Here is a 21,985-nt window from a genome sequence, read left to right on the forward strand (position 1 = left end):
AATAGTTGTAGGAAGGTGGATATCTGACTATGGTTACCCCCAAACTTTTTGCCTGGTGTTTAGCTGGTTTTTGACACAGTTGGACTGGGATCCTGCTATTCAGGGCCCCAGGCTGATTGCTCTCTCCTTAAAATGGACTCCATGCACCCTAGGTGCATTACGAATTGGGAACTGGTTCACCTTATTGGCCCCTGTAACAGTGTACCCTAGGTACCCAGGGCATAGGTGTTTCCAAGGCCTACCAGGGGCTGCAGCATGTATTGTGCCACCCCTGTCCTGGCCTCCATATTTGACACAACTGGCTGATCACTCAGCTGGGGTAAGTTGGTGTAATCACCTCTTACTTAGATATAGTATCCCTATATCTAACCTTAAACTGGACACATATGTTCCTATCAGCCACTCCTATGGAAGGCCTCTTCCATCCTGGAGGCAGAGTGCTTGGAAATATGTGAGATGGTGCTCTAGCATGAGCTGAGCCTGTCTGCAGCTGTCTGGAACCACTCCCTAAGCTGTTCCGGGATATTGCCATACCATATACTCTTAAGTGCATTATAATCCTCGCGGTTATATGCTATCTTTGGTTTGGCTTTATGAAAACATGTCGAGTAAGGTGGCATATGAATTGGAATACTATCTCCTCGACAGTTCTGTCGACGGGGATAGCATTCCACCCTTCTAGAGGGACACGACATGTGTGTAGCCTTAACCCCAGTTAAAGTTAACCAGAGCCTCAGCATCACAAAATGGATGCTGCCACCACAGACACGAGTCTGACCTCCTGCTGCTGGGAGTCCTTCCAGCGAGGGAGGCTAGGACAAAGGGTTTCCTGCCTTGGGAGGTGCAAGCACCACCCCAGACAGGGTTTTGTGTATTGGGTAGGACAGGGCTGAATAGAATCAGACATGCCCGGGGCACACAAGGTGTCCCCGTGCATAAGCCAGTCCAAACCGGTCCTTGGACTTTCCAGACCCAGGCCTGGCGAGGAGCTGGACAAAGGAAAGGGGGTGTAACCGCCCCCCTTCCTGGTTCCTCCCAGAGGAGGGACCTAGTAGGTGATCCACCCCTCAGATTGGGAATAAGAGTGGGAGCAGTGCCATTGCACAGCAGATCATCCTGAAATCAACTTTAAACAAGAAGAAGACTGGACTTCGACATTCTGCTGCACAGAAGACTGAAGAGAATCTCCCTTGTGGCCTAGGAGTGGCCACCCTGTGAACACAGGCACCAACCAGCAACTCGATGTCTGCTTTGCCGCCGCCTCCCGCTGGAGCCCGAGCCCAGAGCCTGACAAGACCCAGACTCCCAGACTTCTCAGAGCCCGATCCACAGTCCCTGCAAAGAAGGGACCCGTGGAGGCACCGAGTGACGTGGGACCGGACCTCTTGGAAGACACTTGAAAAGCTGACTGCGCAGCAACCAAGGCATCCTCGATGTTGTGCTTTGGGGACTGAGAACCCCCACCACCAAGCAGCCCTTGCACCGAAGAAGAGCCCTCCAGCATCTCCACGATCTGCGTGGGGCCCTTTTGCATTGTGCCACTCGACGCGCCATCCCGGCCACTAGCCACGTGGTCAGCGGCCATCTTGGCGACTACAACGACAAACTACACTGCGGGTCTGGTTGCTCCAGACTTGCCCAAGCTCCTGTGAAAAGGAGCACTCGCTCTGACCTTGCTGGTCCGAGTGTTAGGCATTTTTCGATTTCTGCGTGGCTTACATTAGCCAAGGCCTGTTTTCTCTGATCAAGTTGCCGACACCGCCAACAGCGGAAAGCCTGCGTGGGACAGCTAGTGACCGACTCCTGGACGTCCTTGACCCCCGGTGTCCACGTGGCTGCAGAGACAAGCTACACCTCAATGCCTGTTTGCACCCGACATCGCCTGGTTCCAATCTGGTTCCACGGTAGTCACTGGCTAGTGACTTTGAACATTGTCCCCTCTGCTTTCAGGTCTTCACAACTTCATATCCACCCTTGGATCCACCGGAACTCTTCACATCGAGCCGCCTGCAGCATCTTCAGCTCCAAGCACCATCGACCAGCGTGACGAAATCCGACACTAATACGACCCTGTGCACCCGCTTCCTGTGGGTGAGGTAACTCAGCTCCGCCGGTGTTCCTACACTGGTACACATCTCAAGGGCCTGTGTCTTAAGTTTCAGCATTCTAGGTCACTCGGAAGGTTCCGAACTAACTAACTTTGTACTTTTCACGCACCATAGACTTTATATTGAGAAGTGCGTGCACTTTAAACACTGCACCCGAGTCCTGCGGGCCTTTCCCGACTTAATCATTGATAGTCTCGAATAGCTCCAGCAATTCCCAAGGCCCTAGGCCTGTTTCCTTTCCAATTGGTATCTCTTATACCACTTTCTTAGTATATGGTTTAGGTGGCCCCTAGGGTTCATCCATATTGTGCAACTTTTGTGTATTTTAAACTGTCTTGTGAGTTAACGCTTGTGCTTCTGTGCTCCTAAAGAGTCCAGGGGATTTTATAGTTAATAAATCAATATATATTTTCAATATATATCTGTGTGGTGTCCTTTCATTTGGTATTCAAGGGGGTTGTGTATGGTAATACAGCTGGCTTCACATGCCTTTCAGAGTTTAGCCTAAGACTGCTTTGTCCACGTTACCACTAGGATAACTGGTCTACAAGGTTGAATTACAACCAATCATCATAAGTGTTGCTTGGCATGGTACAAAGTGATCACTAGAATTAGTGAGCATTATATACCAGGCCAACTTCTCACATTGGTGAGCAGCGGTTTGGGATCTGAGCTTGCTGTTGTTTTACCATTACAATCTTTAAGATTATCATTTGAAAGATCATACAGGTACCTGCTAGGTACATATAAAACAAGACTAGTATACTTAAGTTCTACTGAACTTAGTTGTTGTAGAGCAAAGGGAGTAGCACACCCTGACTACAACTACTAGATAGGTTTAGTAGGTAAACACCAGAGTAGGTAGATGTCTGGAGCAGAGGGTTGCACTGGGAACATCCCTGTTGAGAGTGACCCTCCAAGGGCACCATCCAAATTTGCTATTTTTTCCTTTAAGGAATTAAGACAGCTTTGTGTCTTAAGGGGTCTGAGGACAGGGCCTTCCCCTACCACAGACCACCTTAGAGAGATCTTGGATCAGTCTGAGACTCTAAAGACCTCTAAGGCAGACCCCACAGGGGATGCTGAAGGAGGCCATCCTTCTGAGGATGACACTGTAGACACCCCTGTCCCTATCATACTGGTAGATGAGGAAGCCCCCATCACTGGAGCTCCCCAGGTAGATCCAGAGGAGGAAGAGGAAGAAGAGACAGAAGGGGGGAGCAGCGAGTCAGATGATGACAGAAATAGTCAGGTGCTGGCCAGTAGACTGAACCAGGCTAACTTAAGCCTATTTGGGACTGAATCAGGTAACAACCCATTCAGACCCCCAGGTGGACTTAACCAGAAGCCTAGGGGGAGAAGGACTCACTCAGATGACTCTAACAACTCCCATGCTTCTAGAGGTTCTCATGGTCACTCCAGAAGGGAGATGACTAGCCCTCAGAGAAGGGAACATGAGGCCAAAATGAGAGAGGCTGAATTGAGGACCCAGAGACAAGAATTAGAAGTTGCCCTGGCCCAAGAGAAACTTGCTAGAGCAAGACAGCCTAGAGAGAGTGGATTAGGATCCACTGGTGGCAGCACTATCCAGAAGGATAAAGACAGGTCCTTTGATACAAGAAACCTGAGTAAGATTGTGCCCCCCTACAAAGCTGGGGATGATATCCACAAATGGATGACTGCACTTGAGAGAGCCTGCATGGTACAGCAGATCCCTCGGGAGCAGTGGGCAGCAATCTTGTGGCTCTCCTTTGAAGGTAGAGGCAGAGACAGACTCCTCACAGTTAGTGATGGGGATTCTAGAAACTACATGGTCCTGAAGAGTGCTCTGATTGATGGGTTAGGCTTAACCACTGAACAGTACAGGTTAATGTTCAGAGATACCCAGAAGACACAGACTCAGGACTGGTCTGAATTTGTTGAATGTGCCACTAAGGCTCTGGAAGGCTGGTTGCTGGGAAGTAAGGTTACTGACTATACAGGATTGTATAATTTAATTATGAGAGAGCAAATCTTAAGTAATTGTCAAAATCAGCTTCTACATCAGCACCTGGTTGACTCTGATCTGACCTCCCCACAAGAATTGGGTAGGAGGGCAGACAAATGGGTCAGAACCAGGATCAGGCCTAAGAACCAGGGTGGTGACCAAAAGAAAGAGACTACCAAGCCTCAAGAGAAGGGTGGGGATAAAAGTAAGGAAAAGACTTCCCCAGGGCCCCAAAACTCCAAGAATGGGGGTGGGTCCCAAGACACTTCTACAACCCAGAAAAAGCCTTATTGTCATACCTGTAAACAGGTGGGGCATTACAAAACAGATAGCTGTTGTCCCAAGAATGGCAATAAGGAGAATATACCTCCAGGTAAGGCTCCAACACCTCCTGTCACTGTTAGCAGTGGTCCCCCAGGTGGTGGGAGCACCCCCAAGAATTTGGGTGGGTTTACTTTTGGAGGACAGGTGGACTCTGGCCTATCCAGGTCCCCTAACTCAGATACTCTTGTCTATGAGACTGCATTGGGGTTTGCCAGTTTCACAGCTTGCCCAAACACTTTGAGCAAGTATAGACAGGAGCCCCTCATCAATGGTTTGAAAGTTGAGGCCTACAGAGACACAGGGGCTAGCATCACCATGGTGGCTGAATGTCTAGTGCCCTCAAGGCAACTTTTACCTGATGCCAGATATCAGGTGACAAACATTAATGGCATAGAAACCAATCATCCCATGGCAGTAGTCAATCTTAGCCGGGGAGGTGTCACTGGCCCCAAGAGAGTGGCAGTGTCAGCAAACTTGCCTGTAGATTGCCTACTGGGTAATGATTTGGAAATCTCAGCCTGGGCTGAGGTTGAACAGCAAACCCATTCTAGAATGGTAAATCTCAATGGAAAGGTTAGTGGGGCTGTGATGGCTACAGCCCCAATCCAAGATGTCCTTCCTGAAAAGGTTGGGAGGGCTGAGCAAACCTCAGCCCCATCTTTAGCTAACTTCCCTCCTGAAAAGAGTAGCAGGGCTGTACTGGTAACAGCCCATACCCAAACTGAGTCTCCTCCTGAAAAGGTTGGTGGGTCTGTGATGGCCACAGCCCAAACTCAAACTTATACATGGGTAGTGAAGCCTGAAATGATGGATCACTCCACCCAAACTGAGAGCATGGAGGAGGAAGAGAAATCTCCCCCTCACCAGGCTTTAGGAAAGGATCAGCCTCCTCAGGGAACTGATCTTACCCCTGATGAAGGAACTGTCCCAGAGGTTGTTAGGCCTGGCCTGACAGAGCCTCTGATGGCAGTGGACCCTTCTTAGGTGGGACCCAGTCTGGAGCAGGTAACCTGCCCCTCTCTACCTTGCCTTACTCAGCCCAGGGCTGCAGAGGACAAGAAGGATAGTGAGACCCAATGGGGCCCCCTGTCAAATAAAGCGCCCCATCAACAGATTAGGGGCACCAAAACTAGTAGCTCTAGTGAGGTGCAAACTTTAAAAACTCCTGAGGGATCCCCCTTAAAAGTAGTTAGGGACCTCCCCCAGATGGATATTGTTGGGCACAGCCAAACCTGGGACCCTAAGGGCCCAAACCTGAATTGTCCCTCCAGTAAACCAAACAGAGGGACTCAGCCTCCAGCTTTAGGTAGCCAGAGGTTGACCCTAAGAGCACAGTGCAACTCAGTCAAAGAAAGAAAGGCACACATGGTGGAGAGTGATTGGACGAAGCTGAGTCCTACAGAGGAATCTCACTTCAGTACTCCATCCCAACACCAGCCTTTAACTTTGCAAAGACACACCACAGGTAGAGATTCCCTATGGTGGAGACCCTCAGATACAACATAGATGAGAGCAGAAGTGCTGCTCACGGTTTAAAGGAATGCACTTTTTTTTATATGGACATCAAAGGTCCTAATGATTTTAATCCATTCTGTTCCAAAAATAACGATTCATATGCATTTATGTTTTGTCATTCTTTTTCTTTACTTCTTAATGATTGTTTCTCATTATTTCCAAGTATTGACAATTTTCATACTTCATGCATTTCACATTTAACCCAATGCATTTCGGGTGCAAATGAACCCTTCGTCGGGGGTTTCTAAAGGAAAGAACAAAGAGCAATTTTGAGCCCAGAGCTATGTTTGCATTCATATTAACATTCTGTCAACAACTACAGAAAGTAAACATTTTCACTGGTGTTGCTGACCTCGTAATATTCCAATAAACATTGTAAACCAAGAGTACTATCTGACCATTGCATACGATGTTTAAATGCCAAAAAACATAAGCGCAGCGAGAAAAATAATTAATAATGCTATGCATCGTGGTTTGTTTGTTCGGAGCGACAAGCGTTCCGTGTCAGATACTCACAGAAATGCAGTGTAACAGCCTCATGCGTCCTCTCCTCCAATGGCAATCGAGTTACAATCGCATGCTATGTTCTGAACTGTTTTAACTATTCCGGTTGGTTAGTCAGATGGTCACGTGATCGCAACCAGATCGGAAAACGGGTTGATTTACACTAAAGCAGCGTAGTGTCATAGATCATTCTACTTAATGTTTTTTAAAAAATGTATATGTATACATTCCTCATACTGTGTGAGCAATATTATACTATACCCAATTTCCACCTACATGATATAAAATGATGCGATCACTGAATACTACGTAAATTCTATCTAATTAGTCTGCATGACGTTCGCTGACTGTAAATCATGTTGTAATTAAAAACTAAATCGAGAAGCATCTGTGCGATTTAAATTTACGTGTGGACCCTAGTAATATATCGGCCATCTTAAAGTGAGGTACGTTGTATGCGCTAGATACAAATGCATGTGCTCGTAACTACGTGTGTGCATAGTCCTAACCAGCTAATTGTAACATTTACATTGTAAACCTGGTTAACTGTTAAGCATATACTCTGAACATAAACAAATGAAGTAAACTGAAGTTATAGCAGAACATCACAAATACATGTCTCATCAATCACAAAAAACATGTCAGTTCCAGTCTGTCATTGAGCCCATCCGGCTGCAGGCTCCCCATTTTTCTTATCCAGAAATATTCCGATCTTAATCTCATTTTGTGTGTGTCCAAGCCTGGACGTGCTTCCACCACTTCCAATATGGTGAACCTTAATTGGGAGATGTTATGTCCTTTTTCTATCCAGTGTGCTGCCACTGTGGATTTCATATTCTTTTGCCTTATACTGCTTTTGTGTTCTGTTATTCTTACCTTAACTTTGCGTTCAGTTTGTCCTACGTATAACTTGCCACAAGGGCATTTGATGCCATAAATCACTCCTTTTGTGTCGCAGGTACTAGAATGTTTTAGTTGAATTGTTTGCCCAGTTCTAGGATGTGTAAAGGATGGTCCTATCATTACATTGTTACAATGTGTACAATTCTCACATTTTCGCATTCCTTTATGAGTGAACTTATTAGGTTCTTTTTCTTCTTGTTTTAACAATTCTTTTAAATTCTTTGGTCTGTTGTAGGCAAACGTTATTCGATCTGCAAAGAGAGGTTTTAGATCAGGTTCTGAAGTTATAATAGCCCAATGTTTCCTCATGATGTTGGTTATTTTTGAAGCCTGCTTAGAATATTTTAGAACACACACTGTGAGTTTCTGATCAGTTTTGTCTTTTTTAGTTAGTAAAGACTCTCTTGTCATGGCCATGACTTTAGTTTTAGAATCCTGTAATAGTTTTCTTGGGTATCCTCTCGACTCATATTTTTTGATCTGCTTGTCAATAATGTCAGAAACATCCATAGGGTCTGATGTAATTCGTTTATAACGAATAAATTGAGATATAGGTAAATGTTCTTTTAAAGCTTGATGGTGGAAGCTTAGGTAGTGTAACCCGCTGTTGCGGTCCGTTTCTTTCACATGGACATTGGTGCCAATTTTACCCTGTTTAATCGATACTTTCACATCCAAGAAAGATAATTGATGTTGGTCAATTTCATGTGTGAATTTGATTCTCTCATGTATCAAATTTAACCTTCTGATGTTGCCTTCCAATTCTTCTCTGTTACCTTGCCACATGATGAATATGTCATCTATAAAACGTTTATAGACTAACAGTCCTTTCTTCCATTCTGGGTTGTCTAAGATGTGATCATTCTCAAATTTGGACATAAAAACATTCGCATAGGATGGTGCCCCAGCAAATCCCATGCTGGTTCCACTGCATTGTGCGAAAAATTCTTTATCCCATTCCAGGTAGCTGTGAAATAAAGCAAAATGTAAAATTTCCATCAGGAAAATTTTTTCTGATCCTTCGATTTCATTCCTTAGTAAACACCATTCCATAGCTTCAAGGCCCTCATCATGAGGGATCGAGGTGTATAGTGCAGTAACATCAATTGAGCTTAACCAGATTTCATAATTCTCCGAAATTTTGACTTCCTGTAGTATGTTCAAGAATGCTGTAGTGTCCTTTATGTGGGTGCACCAGTTCTGGACTAATGGTTGTAAAAACCAATCCAAATATTGTCCAATCGGTTCCGATAAAGACCCACACGCTGAAACGATGGGCCTAAATGGTGGTCGTGTAAGATGTTTGTGCACCTTAGGCAACATATAAAACTGTGGCCTTCTGGGATGTTTTATGTTCAAAAATTGGTAGGTCTTATTTGTAATCCATTTCATTTCAAGTGCTTTGTTTAGTATCTCTTTTAGTGTAGTCGCAAACACTTCAGTTGGATCCTTTTCAAGTTTCAAGTAAATGTTTTTGTCTTGTAAATGTTGGTTGACACTTTCCTTGTAGAAAGACGAGTTCATTACTACCAGGGCTCCCCCCTTGTCCGCTTTCTGGATGGTTATTTCATTCATTTCTTTCAAGGTTTTTAAAGTATTCCATTCTTTCTTAGAGAAATTACTCGTAGTTCCACTTTTGTAGTTGATGTTTTTAATTTCCGTGTTGACAGCTCTTTCATAAGCGTCAATTGTCTTGTGTGATATAGGAGCACAGAATGTGCTTTTAACTTTAAATTCTTTCATAGTGTTCTCTTCTTTCTCTGTGGGTGGAAGGGTGTTGAAAAAGTTCTTTAATCTTAAGGTCCGGAAAAATTTAAACAACGATATTTCAGTTTCTTCCGGGTTAGATTTGTACACTGGGACAAATGTCATTCCTTTGTTCAACAGATTCAGTTGAGCCTTAGATAGTACAGTGTCAGAAATATTTATGGTAAGTTCTGTTTCTTTTTCTTCGAACGCAACTCTCGTTCCGCTTCTGACTCCTTTGCTTTTTCTCTTTCCCCTCCTTGTTTTACAGGTTCTGTACTTGCTGATGTTGTTGGTATATTGTTGGCTGCTGGGCTTATATCTAAAAAAGCCTTGTCTGTTTTGTCTGTTTGAGTTTTCTGTCCCACAGGTACACTTTTTTCTATTGGTCTTCTGTTCTGAGTTGTATCCGACTCTGATACAACACTTTCTTGGGAGGAACTGATGTTCGTGGTTGGTTTTTGCCATTTTCTCTGGTTGTAAACTTCTGCCCAACTATACACCTCCTCCAACTTATAGTCCACAGTGTCTCTTTTGTATTTCTTTACTTTTCTGTCTTCTATTTCTTTAGCATATTTGTCAAGTTTTTTGGTGATATCTTCAAGTAATGCCGATAAATCTTCATGTTTATTTAGCTCCCTTTTTATTCCTTCCAGTTCTTCTTCCACTTCTCTCAATTCCTTGGATAGTTCCTCCACTATCAGCAAGATCAGATCTAGACTGCACTTGTTAAGTATTTGGTACCACTTGTTGAGAAATGATTTGTTATTCCTGCATAACATGGGTTTTAATGCAATTCTCAAACCTCTTGGTATGCGTTTATTGCGATGGTAATGAATTAGTGTTGTTGCATGTAATCTTTTGCTGATTTCACGTTTACTCATGTACTCAAGTTGTTTTAATAGTTGGTTCGCTGTGTTTAATTGTGGGCTGAAGGCTCTTGTCTCTTTTATCAATCCATAGATTTGTTCTGCTTCTTCAGTTGTATATGCTAAGGTCTCTGCCTTATTGGTTGTTATCTGAGCAATCTCTTCTAAATTCATCATCGCTTTGGGTGGGTGCTAACGGTGGGGGGTAGACACTTTGAATCAATCTTAATTGTTCACCAGTTGCACACTCCTTATTGTATACCTTATAAACAGTTTCTTATGTTTGTGCGACTCCTTCGTTTAGTGTTTTGTCTAGGAACACTGTATGAAGATTCAACATAGATGAGAGCAGAAGTGCTGCTCACGGTTTAAAGGAATGCACTTTTTTTTATATGGACATCAAAGGTCCTAATGATTTTAATCCATTCTGTTCCAAAAATAACGATTCATATGCATTTATGTTTTGTCATTCTTTTTCTTTACTTCTTAATGATTGTTTCTCATTATTTCCAAGTATTGACAATTTTCATACTTCATGCATTTCACATTTAACCCAATGCATTTCGGGTGCAAATGAACCCTTCGTCGGGGGTTTCTAAAGGAAAGAACAAAGAGCAATTTTGAGCCCAGAGCTATGTTTGCATTCATATTAACATTCTGTCAACAACTACAGAAAGTAAACATTTTCACTGGTGTTGCTGACCTCGTAATATTCCAATAAACATTGTAAACCAAGAGTACTATCTGACCATTGCATACGATGTTTAAATGCCAAAAAACATAAGCGCAGCGAGAAAAATAATTAATAATGCTATGCATCGTGGTTTGTTTGTTCGGAGCGACAAACGTTCCGTGTCAGTTACTCACAGAAATGCAGTGTAACAGCCTCATGCGTCCTCTCCTCCAATGGCAATCGAGTTACAATCGCATGCTATGTTCTGAACTGTTTTAACTATTCCGGTTGGTTAGTCAGATGGTCACGTGATCGCAACCAGATCGGAAAACGGGTTGATTTACACTAAAGCAGCGTAGTGTCATAGATCATTCTACTTAATGTTTTTTAAAAAATGTATATGTATACATTCCTCATACTGTGTGAGCAATATTATACTATACCCAATTTCCACCTACATGATATAAAATGATGCGATCACTGAATACTACGTAAATTCTATCTAATTAGTCTGCATGACGTTCGCTGACTGTAAATCATGTTGTAATTAAAAACTAAATCGAGAAGCATCTGTGATTTACAGTCAGCGAACGTCATGCAGACTAATTAGATAGAATTTACGTAGTATTCAGTGATCGCATCATTTTATATCATGTAGGTGGAAATTGGGTATAGTATAATATTGCTCACACAGTATGAGGAATGTATACATATAAATTTAAAAAAAAAAACATTAAGTAGAATGATCTATGACACTACGCTGCTTTAGTGTAAATCAACCCGTTTTCCGATCTGGTTGCGATCACGTGACCATCTGACTAACCAACCGGAATAGTTAAAACAGTTCAGAACATAGCATGCGATTGTAACTCGATTGCCATTGGAGGAGAGGACGCATGAGGCTGTTACACTGCATTTCTGTGAGTAACTGACACGGAACGCTTGTCGCTCCGAACAAACAAACCACGATGCATAGCATTATTAATTATTTTTCTCGCTGCGCTTATGTTTTTTGGCATTTAAACATCGTATGCAATGGTCAGATAGTACTCTTGGTTTACAATGTTTATTGGAATATTACGAGGTCAGCAACACCAGTGAAAATGTTTACTTTCTGTAGTTGTCGACAGAATGTTAATATGAATGCAAACATAGCTCTGGGCTCAAAATTGCTCTTTGTTCTTTCCTTTAGAAACCCCCGACGAAGGGTTCATTTGCACCCGAAATGCATTGGGTTAAATGTGAAATGCATGAAGTATGAAAATTGTCAATACTTGGAAATAATGAGAAACAATCATTAAGAAGTAAAGAAAAAGAATGACAAAACATAAATGCATATGAATCGTTATTTTTGGAACAGAATGGATTAAAATCATTAGGACCTTTGATGTCCAAATAAAAAAAAGTGCATTCCTTTAAACCGTGAGCAGCACTTCTGCTCTCATCTATGTTGAATCTTCATACAGTGTTCCTAGACAAAACACTAAACGAAGGAGTCGCACAAACATAAGAAACTGTTTATAAGGTATACAATAAGGAGTGTGCAACTGGTGAACAATTAAGAAGGAGACCCTCAGATACCCTTAGGGTGAGGGATTGCTTAGTGGACCATGAGACAGGGGGTAACCAAGCCAGAGCTGGTACTTCCTTATATGTCCACTTAGGCAATATAGGCTTACCTGGTCAAGGATAGACTTATCTCCTTTTGTTTGGGGGGGGGGGTTATGTAGGAAGGTGGATATCTGACTATGGTTACCCCCAAACTTTTTGCCTGGTGTTTAGCTGGTTTTTGACATAGTTGACCTGGGATCCTGCTATTCAGGGCCCCAGGCGGATTGCTCTCTCCTTAAAATGGACTCCATGCACCCTAGGTGCATTACAAATTGGGAACTGGTTCACCTTATTGGCCCCTGTAACAGTGTACCCTAGGTATCCAGGGCAAAGGTGTTTCCAAGGCCTACTAGGGGCTGCAGCATGTATTGTGCCACCCCTGGGCTGGCCTCCATATTTGACACAACTGTCTGATCACTCAGCTGGGGTAAGTTGGTGTAATCACCTCTTACTTAGATATAGTATCCCTATATCTAACCTTAAACTGGACACATATGTTCCTATCAGCCACTCCTATGGAAGGCCTCTTCAATCCTGGAGGCAGAGTGCTTGGAAATATGTGAGATGGTGCTCTAGCATGAGCTGAGCCTGTCTGCAGCTGTCGGGAACCACTCCCTAAGCTGTTCCGGGATATTGCCATACCATATACTCTTAAGTGCATTATAATCCTCGCGGTTATATGCTATCTTTGGTTTGGCTTTATGAAAACATGTCGAGTAAGGTGTCATACGAATTGGAATACTATCTCCTCGACAGTTCTATCGACGGGGATAGCATGCCACCCTTCTAGAGGGACACGACATGTGGGTAGCCTTAACCCCGGTTAAAGTTAACCAGAGCCTCAGCATCACAAAATGGATGCTGCCACCACAGACACGAGTCTGACCTCCTGCTGCTGGGAGTCCTTCCAGCGAGGGAGGCTTGGACAAAGGGTTTCCTGCCTTGGGAGGTGCGAGCACCACCCCAGACAGGGTTTTGTGTATTGGGTAGGACAGGGCTGAATAGAATCAGACATGCCCGGGGCACACAAGGTGTCCCCGTGCATAAGCCAGTCCAAACCGGTCCTGGGACTTTCCAGACCCAGGCCTGGTGAGGAGCTGGACAAAGGAAAGGGGGTGTAACCGCCCCCCTTCCTGGTTCCTCCCAGAGGAGGGACCTAGTAGGTGATCCACCCCTCAGATTGGGAATACGAGTGGGAGCAGTGCCATTGCACAGCAGATCATCCTGAAATCAACTTTAAACAAGAAGAAGACTGGACTTCGACATTCTGCTGCACAGAAGACTGAAGAGAATCTCCCTTGTGGCCTAGGAGTGGCCACCCTGTGAACACAGGCACCAAACAGCAACTCGACATCTGCTTTGCCGCCGCCTCCCGCCGGAGCCCAAGCCCAAAGCCTGACAAGACCCAGACTCCCAGACTTCTCAGAGCCCGATCCACAGTCCCTGCAAAGAAGGGACCCGTGGAGGCACCGAGTGACGTGGGACCGGACCTCTTGGAAGACACTTGAAAAGCTGACTGCGCAGCAACCGAGGCATCCTTGATGTTGTGCTTTGAGGACTGAGAACCCCCACCACCGAGCAGCTCTTGCACCGAAGAAGAGCCCTCCAGCTTCTCCACGATCTGCGTGGGGCCTTTTTGCATTGTGCCACTCGACGCGCCATCCCGGCCACTAGCCACGTGGTCAGCGGCCATCTTGGTGACTACAACGACAAACTACACTGCGGGTCCGGTTGCTCCAGACTTGCCCAAGCTCCTGTGAAAAGGAGCACTCGCTCTGACCTTGCTGGTCCGAGTGTTAGGCATTTTTTGATTCCTGCGTGGCTTGCATTAGCCAAGGCCTGTTTTCTGCGATCAAGTTGCCAACACCGCTAACAGCGAGAAGCCTGCGTGGGACAGCTCGTGACCGACTGCTGGATGTCCTCGACCCCCGGTGTCCACGTGGCTGCAGAGAGAAGCTACACCTCAATGCCTGTTTGCACCCGACATCGCCTGGTTCCAATCTGGTTCCACGGTAGTCACTGGCTAGTGACTTTGAACATTGTCCCCTCTGCTTTCAGGTCTTCACAACTTCAGATCCACCCTTGGATCCACCGGAACTCTTCACATCGAGCCGCCTGCAGCACCTTCAGCTCCAAGCACCATCGACCAGCGTGACGAAACCCGACACTACTTTGACCCTGTGCACCCGCTTCCTGTGGGTGAGGTAACTCAGCTCCGCCGGTGTTCCTACACTGGCACACATCTCAAGGGCCTGTGTCTTAAGTTTCAGCGTTGTAGGTCACTCGGAAGGTTCCGAACTAACTAACGTTGTACTTTTTATGCACCATAGACTTTATATTGAGAAGTGCGTGCACTTTAAACACTGCACCCGAGTCCCGCGGGCCTTTCCCGACTTAATCATTGATAGTCTCGAATAGCTCCAGCAATTCCCAAGGCCCTAGGCCTGTTTCCTTTCCAATTGGTATCTCTTATACCACTTTCTTAGTATATGGTTTAGGTGGCCCCTAGGGCTCATCCATATTGTGCAACTTTTGTGTATTTTAAACTGTCTTGTGAGTTAACGCTTGTGCTTTTGTGCTCATAAAGAGTCCAGGGGATTTTATAGTTAATAAATCAATATATATTTTCAATATATATCTGTGTGGTGTCCTTTAATTTGGTATTCAAGGGGGTTGTGTATGGTAATACAGCTGGCTTCACATGCCTTTCAGAGTTTAGCCTAAGACTGCTTTGTCCACGTTACCACTAGGATAACTGGTCTACAAGGTTGAATTACAACCAATCATCATAAGGGTTGCTTGGCATGGTACAAAGTGATCACTAGAATTAGTGAGCATTATATAACAGGCCAACTTCTCACAATAGTAATGTATATGGGTTTACTGTCCAGCACCTTCCTGGGCTTTATACTTGGTGAAATGGGAATAGTAATTTATATGAGTTGAATGTCGAGCACTTTCCCTAAGTTTATACTTGGTGGAGTGGGAATAGTAATTTATATGGGTTTACTGTCCAGCACCTTCCCTGAGTTAATACTTGGTGGATTGGGAGTAGCAATTTATATGGGTATACTGTCCAGCACCTTCCCTGAGTTTATACTTGGTGGAGTGGGAATTGTAATTTAATGGGTTTACTGTCCAGCACCTTCCCTGAGTTTATACTTGGTGGAGTGGGAATAGTAATTTATATGGGTTTACTGTACAGCACCTTCCCTTAGTTTATACTTGGTGGAGTGGGAATAGTAATTTATATGGGTTTTTACTGTACAGCACCTTCCCAGACTTTATAATTGGTGGAGTGGGAATAGTAATTTATATGGGTTGAATGTCCAGCACCTTCCCTGTGTTTATACTTGGCGGAGTAGGAATAGTAATTTATATGGGTTTACTGTCCAGCACCTTCCCAGACTTTATACTTGGTGGAGTGGGAATAGTAATTTATATGAGTTGAATGTCGAGCACTTTCCCTCAGTTTATACTTGGTGGAGTGGGAATAGTAATTTATATGGGTTTACAGTCCAGCACCTTCCCTGAGTTAATACGTGCTGGAGTGGCAATAACAATTTATATGGGTATACTGTCCAGCACCTTCCCTGAGTTTATACTTGGTGGAGTGGGAATAGTAATTTTTATGGGTTTACTGTCCAGCACCTTCACTGAGTTTATACTTGGTGGAGTGGGAATACTAATTTATATGGGTTTACTGTCCAGCACCTTCTCTGAGTTGATACTTGGTGGAGTGGGAATAGTAATTTATATGAGTTGAATGTCGAGCACTTTCCCTCAGTTTATACTTGGTGGAGTGGGAATAGTAATTTATATGGGTTTACTGTCCAGCACCTTCCCTGAGTTAATATGTGCTGGAGTGGCAATAGCAATTTATATGGGTATACTGTCCAGCACCTTCCCTGAGTTTATACTTGGTGGAGTGGGAATTGTAATTTATATGGGTTTACTGTCCAGCACCTTCACTGAGTTTATACTTGGTGGAGTGGGAATACTAATTTATATGGGTTAACTGTCCAGCACCTTCTCTGAGTTTATACTTGGTGGAGTGGGAATAGTAATTTATATGAGTTGAATGTCGAGCACTTTCCCTCAGTTTATACTTGGTTGAGTGGGAATAGTAATTTATATGGGTTTACTGTCCAGCACCTTCCCTGAGTTAATACGTGCTGGAGTGGCAATAGCAATTTATATGGTTATACTGTCCAGCACCTTCCCTGAGTTTATACTTGGTGGAGTGGTAATACTAATTTATATGGGTTTACTGTCCAGCACCTTCCCTAAGTTTATACTTGGTGGAGAGGGAATAGTAATTTATATCGGTTTACTGTCCAGCCCCTTCCCTGACTTTATACTTGGTGGAGTGGGAATAGTAATTTATATGGGTTTACTGTCCAGCACCTTCCCAGACTTAATACTTGGTGGAGTGGGAATATTAATTTATATGGGTTTACTGTCCAGTACCTTCACTGACTTTATACTTGGTGGAGTGGGAATAGCAAAGACTTTTTAGAGATATACATTTTGGTTGGTAGAATATTAAAATTATTATTTCTCTGTAAATATATTAACTATAGTAGTACTTTTAAATATTGTTATATTAGTAGTAGATTGATAAATAACTCACAATTTTTATAATGTAATAAAAATAATTAATACATAATTTAAAATATATTTGCATTACATTTTATTTAGAAAATTAAAAAAGGAGACACACACATGTTTAACTGAAAACATTTACAAACTGTTTATTAAGATGTAAAAAGAAATGGGATTAGAGGAAAAGTTTTTATTTGCAGTTTAATTTTGTAAGTGAATAGTTTAAAAAAATGCAAGTAAATATTTGTATATTAAAAACATTCATAAATTGCAATGAATTTTTTTATGTTAATTCACATATATTGCAAATGTCAATTTTTATAACAAATATAATTACATAGTGTACAATTTATTTCTCAACCAATATAAAATAGAAATAGTTTAATAGTAAACATGTTGCAAATAATTGTTATATTTGTTGTACATACATTTTTTAGTATTTTATAGTACAGATCATTGATAGAGACATTTTTTACAGATCTCAAAATAGTAACATTTTTGTTGGTTACAAAATGATAATATTTATTTTATAAATTAATAAAATTAATATTGAAAATATTAATAATATTAATGTTTACAAAAGTAATAATGAGAAATTAATATTAAACTGTACGTATAGTTTATAATCACTGACATATTTATAAGCTTAAGGTTTAGCAGAAGATGAATGATAAAAGTAATTTCAACATTATAAATAATTACAAAGTGTACATATAAATACAATTTTCTTTTTCATACTTCATTAAATAATGTTGTAAATAATGTTTTTAAATAAATATATATTTATAATTATTTAAAAAAAATATTATGAGAAATAATATATAATGTAAGCCTATATTTTATATTTTTAAGTGTAAGAAAATAGAAAATAAATAGGCTTTTCAGTTATACAGGGACTATTTTTTAACCGCGTAATGTTATTTTGTTTAATTTGGTACTGGAACATCTCGGGGTTGGATGCTGCGTCGCGTTGGAGAGGGTACGTTTGTTTTTGTTATATTTTATAAACTAGGAAATGTAATTTAAGTGTATCTGTGGTGTATTTAGCTTGAGTAGGATTGTAATATATATCGTATATTGTGTTTTAGGTGTTAGCTCGAGTGTACGATATTTAGGGGCCCATTAGGATGTCGGGCGGATTTCCTCCGCCAGGGTAGCGGTGGCCACCACCACCCTGGCGGAGGCAATCCGCCCGACATCCTTCCCTGCATTCCCCCCCGCCATATTACGATGGCGGAGGGGACCGCAACGGTGGGAAACACCGCCCGCCTGTTTTCGGCCCTGGTCGCCTTGCGGCCGGGGCGGAAAAGGGATAACATGGTGGCGGTGTCTATCAGACACCGCCAGCCATATTAGAATAGGCATTCTTCAATGCCTGTCCGTGGCGGCAATGCCGCTACGGAAAGGTATGCAGTGTTCACTCTGGGGGGCCCCTGTGGGCCCTCAGAGTGACGGCCAAAGGGGGTTGGCACACGGGGGTACATGTGGTACCCCCCTGCATTTGCATAATCACAGAGGCAGGCACCGCGTGGTGCCTGCCGCTTCGATTATGCAAATGCGTGCATTTGTCTTTAACATTGTGGCTGGCGGTGCAGTGAGCCACAATGTTAATTTGAGGAATGCGCCCGCCACGGTGGCGGGCGCATCCTAATGCCAATGTTGGGACCCCCGAAGGCGGGCGGTCCCGATGTCCGTTAAGGTGGCGGGCTGATTTTTTCCGCCCGCCATCCTAATGGACCCCCAAGTGTTTATCGCGTTTTAGTACTAGGTGTGTGAAAGATGTTTTTATGTTTAAATTTTACTAAATGCTTATGTTCATAGTATAAAAATGTATTTTTATATGTGTATGGGTGTATTTGTGTGGGTGGGTATGTGTTTCTTCTATTTTTAGGTTGTCGTCGCCCGTTTTTTTTTTTAAAGTAGTGTGACGAGTATTATATACTCAGATTTTTACACAAATACTTTGTATTTCCGGTTTTCCAGGAGCGTTTATTTTTTTAAATTACTATTTCCGGGTTTTGAAGGGTATATTCTGTGGATTACATTGGAGAGGAGTCGCCATGGATATGCTTGTATTTTTTCTTTTTTTTTTGGGCTTCCTTGGATTCTATGGACATTTTGGATTATTTAGTATGGATTTTTTAACATTGGATTACTTTTGAAGAAGCGACAAAAACTGTAAGTATATAAAGAAATGTTTTTGGGTGGGAAATCTGTTTAAAAGTGTTGTATTACTATGTTATATGTAACAGTTTGAAAGTAAATTATTAAAATATATTTAAGAAATGTGTTTGTAATTTATTTGATAGTTTAATTACAATTTGTTACATATTGTAATGGTAGGAAAATGTGTATTTATAAATGGCTAATATTTGTATAGTTGTTATATATTTTATAGTATCGTTTTAGCTATCATTAAGAGATATTCTAGACCTCTGGTACTTGGATAGAGGGTAACTTGGCTTTGGAGTGTGTTATACATTTTTTTTGTTTGTTTAGTCAATTTTGGTCCCATCAGGGTTACTGATTGCTCCATTCGGAGCTCTTGGTAACTCTGTTCTTTTTGTAGGGATTGAATTAATTTGTAAAGAGTAGGTGTTCCTCTGCCTGTGGTTGCTTGGAAGGCGTTGTGCCATCCCTCAACTGCGTTGTTTGTGTTTGCTTCCTTATTTAGGGTGCTAAGGTAGACATTCCACCAGGCTATTTGATATTTAGGTTGTCTTCTATGACCTGATTGGTGTAGCCTTCCTACCCATGTATCTTCGAAGTAGTCAAGCATAGGGCTTAATCTTTCTTCGTTTTTTTTATAGTAGGGGCTGTCTATTAATAGGTTATAGTGCTCTGCAACGTCTGTTACAGGAACATATGCTAGGGAGGTAAGTTTTTTAATTTGATAAGCAAAGGTGCTATCTGTGGCGTATTGGACACTTAGGGGCCGATTAGGATGGCGGACGGAAACGTGTTCCGTCCGCCATGGTCGCAGTAAAAATACTCCCGACCGCTCCGTGGAAAATCCGCGGTAGCGATTAGGATATAACTGACAGCAAACATCCGACCGCGGCGGACGAACCACATCAAACACCGTCCACAAGCGGACAGTACTACATAAATTCCCACCGCCGCGGATGCAAAAACCACGGAAACATGGCCAACCGCCTCACAACCAGCGGAGGATCCGCCAACACGATTAGGATAACCCCGCCACCCTAACGGAACTTACCAGTTCCCACGACCGCCGCGGAATGATCAGAAAACGGAGCATAACTGGGGCAGGACCAAACGAACATCACCCCTGCAGTCAAACTGATTCCAAAATGGCAGACAGGAGGAAATACACAACATACAAAACAGGACACACACCCACCTGAAACACCCACCATCACCAACTACATGCCCCAAGGCCCACCCCCTCCACAAACCAGAACATCCAAGTCACCACACCCACAGAACACCTGAATGACAACAACCATTGGGACACAAGAACCACACAGAGTATAAAAGGAATCCCTCCCATGACCACAATCCATTGCATCATAGCACACCTTGAAGAAAGAGGCAGAATACCACGAACAGCAGAGACACACACACACACAACCTGCAAACCAGCACACCCACCACACAAACCTCCACAACACCATCCCTACATACCACACACCTGCACACCCCACCCCACCCCACCCACACCATGCACAACACACACCATGGCACCCAAGAAAAACCCCAAGTTCACAGAGACTGAGTTAAAGGTCATGGTCGATGAAATAATCCGGGTGGAACCATATCTATTCAGCAACCTAGTCCAGCAGACCACCTTGGCAACCAAAACCAACATGTGGGACAGGATAGTGAGCAGATTCAATGCTTCAGGGACCGTGCCACGCACCAAACACTAGATCCAGAGGCGGTGGCATGACCCCAAGACAAGGGTGAAAGGCATCAGGGCCAAGAACCACCTGCGGGCACACCACACTGGCGGCGGCATTCCGCCGGAGCCCATACCATTCACAGAATGGGAGGAGAAGGTGCTGGGCATACTGCACCCAGAGAGCCTTGAAGGAATTGAAGAGGGACTTGAGACTGGTAAGTACAAACCTATGACCACTATCACACAGCCCTAGAACTCCCAACAGGCCCCCATGTACCCAGGGAGGGTGGTAGGAGTGTGGGGGAGGGTGGGGGGTTTGGTCCTGCACTAGAACTCCCAACAGGCCCCCATGTACCCAGGGAGGGTGGTAGGAGTTGGGGGAGGGTGGGGGGTTTGGTCCAGCACTACAACTCCCAACAGGCCCCCATGTACCCAGGGAAGGTGGTAGGAGTGTGGGGAAGGGTGGGGGGTTTTGTCCAGCACTACAGCTCCCAACAGGCCCCCATGTACCCAGGGAGGGTGTTAGGAGTGTGGGGAAGGTGGGGGGTTTGGTCCAGCACTACAACCCCCAACAGGCCCCCATGTACCCAGGGAGAGTGTTAGGAGTGTGGGGGAGGGTGGGAGGTTTGTTCCAGCATTACAACTCCCAACAGGCCCCCATTTACCCAGGGAGGGTAGTAGGAGTTGGGGGGGGGGGTTTGGTCCAGCACAATGACTCCCAACAGGCCCCCATGTTCACAGAGAGGGTGGTGGAGTGTGGGGGAGGGTGGGGGGGGGGTTTGGCCCAGCACTAGAACTCCCAACAGGCCTCCATGTACCCAGGGAGAGTGTAAGGAGTGTGGGGGAGGGTGGGTGGTTTGTTCAAGCACTACAACTCCCAACAGGCCCCAATGTACCCAGGGAGGGTGTTAGGAGTATGGGGAGGGTGGGGGGTTTGGTCCAGCACTATGACTCCCAACTGGCCCCTATGTTCACAGGGAGTGTGCTGGAGTGTGAGGGAGGGTGGGGGGGTTTGGTCCAGCACTAGAACTCCCAACAGGACCCATGTACCCAGGGAGGGTGTTAGGAGTGTGGGGGAAGGTGGGGCATTTGGTCCAGCACTACAACTCCCAACAGGCCCCCATGTACCCAGGGAGGGGGGTCAGAGTGTGGGGGAGGGTGGGGCGTTTTGTCCAGCACTACAACTCCCAACAGGCCCCCATGTACAGTCCCACAGCAAAATGGAGTCCACTACCATGCGCAGACCACTGCATCATCCTCTGCAAACTCATATGT

Source organism: Lissotriton vulgaris, chromosome 9 (assembly GCF_964263255.1).
Source record: "Lissotriton vulgaris chromosome 9, aLisVul1.2, whole genome shotgun sequence".
Classification (NCBI taxonomy): Eukaryota; Metazoa; Chordata; class Amphibia; order Caudata; family Salamandridae; genus Lissotriton; species Lissotriton vulgaris.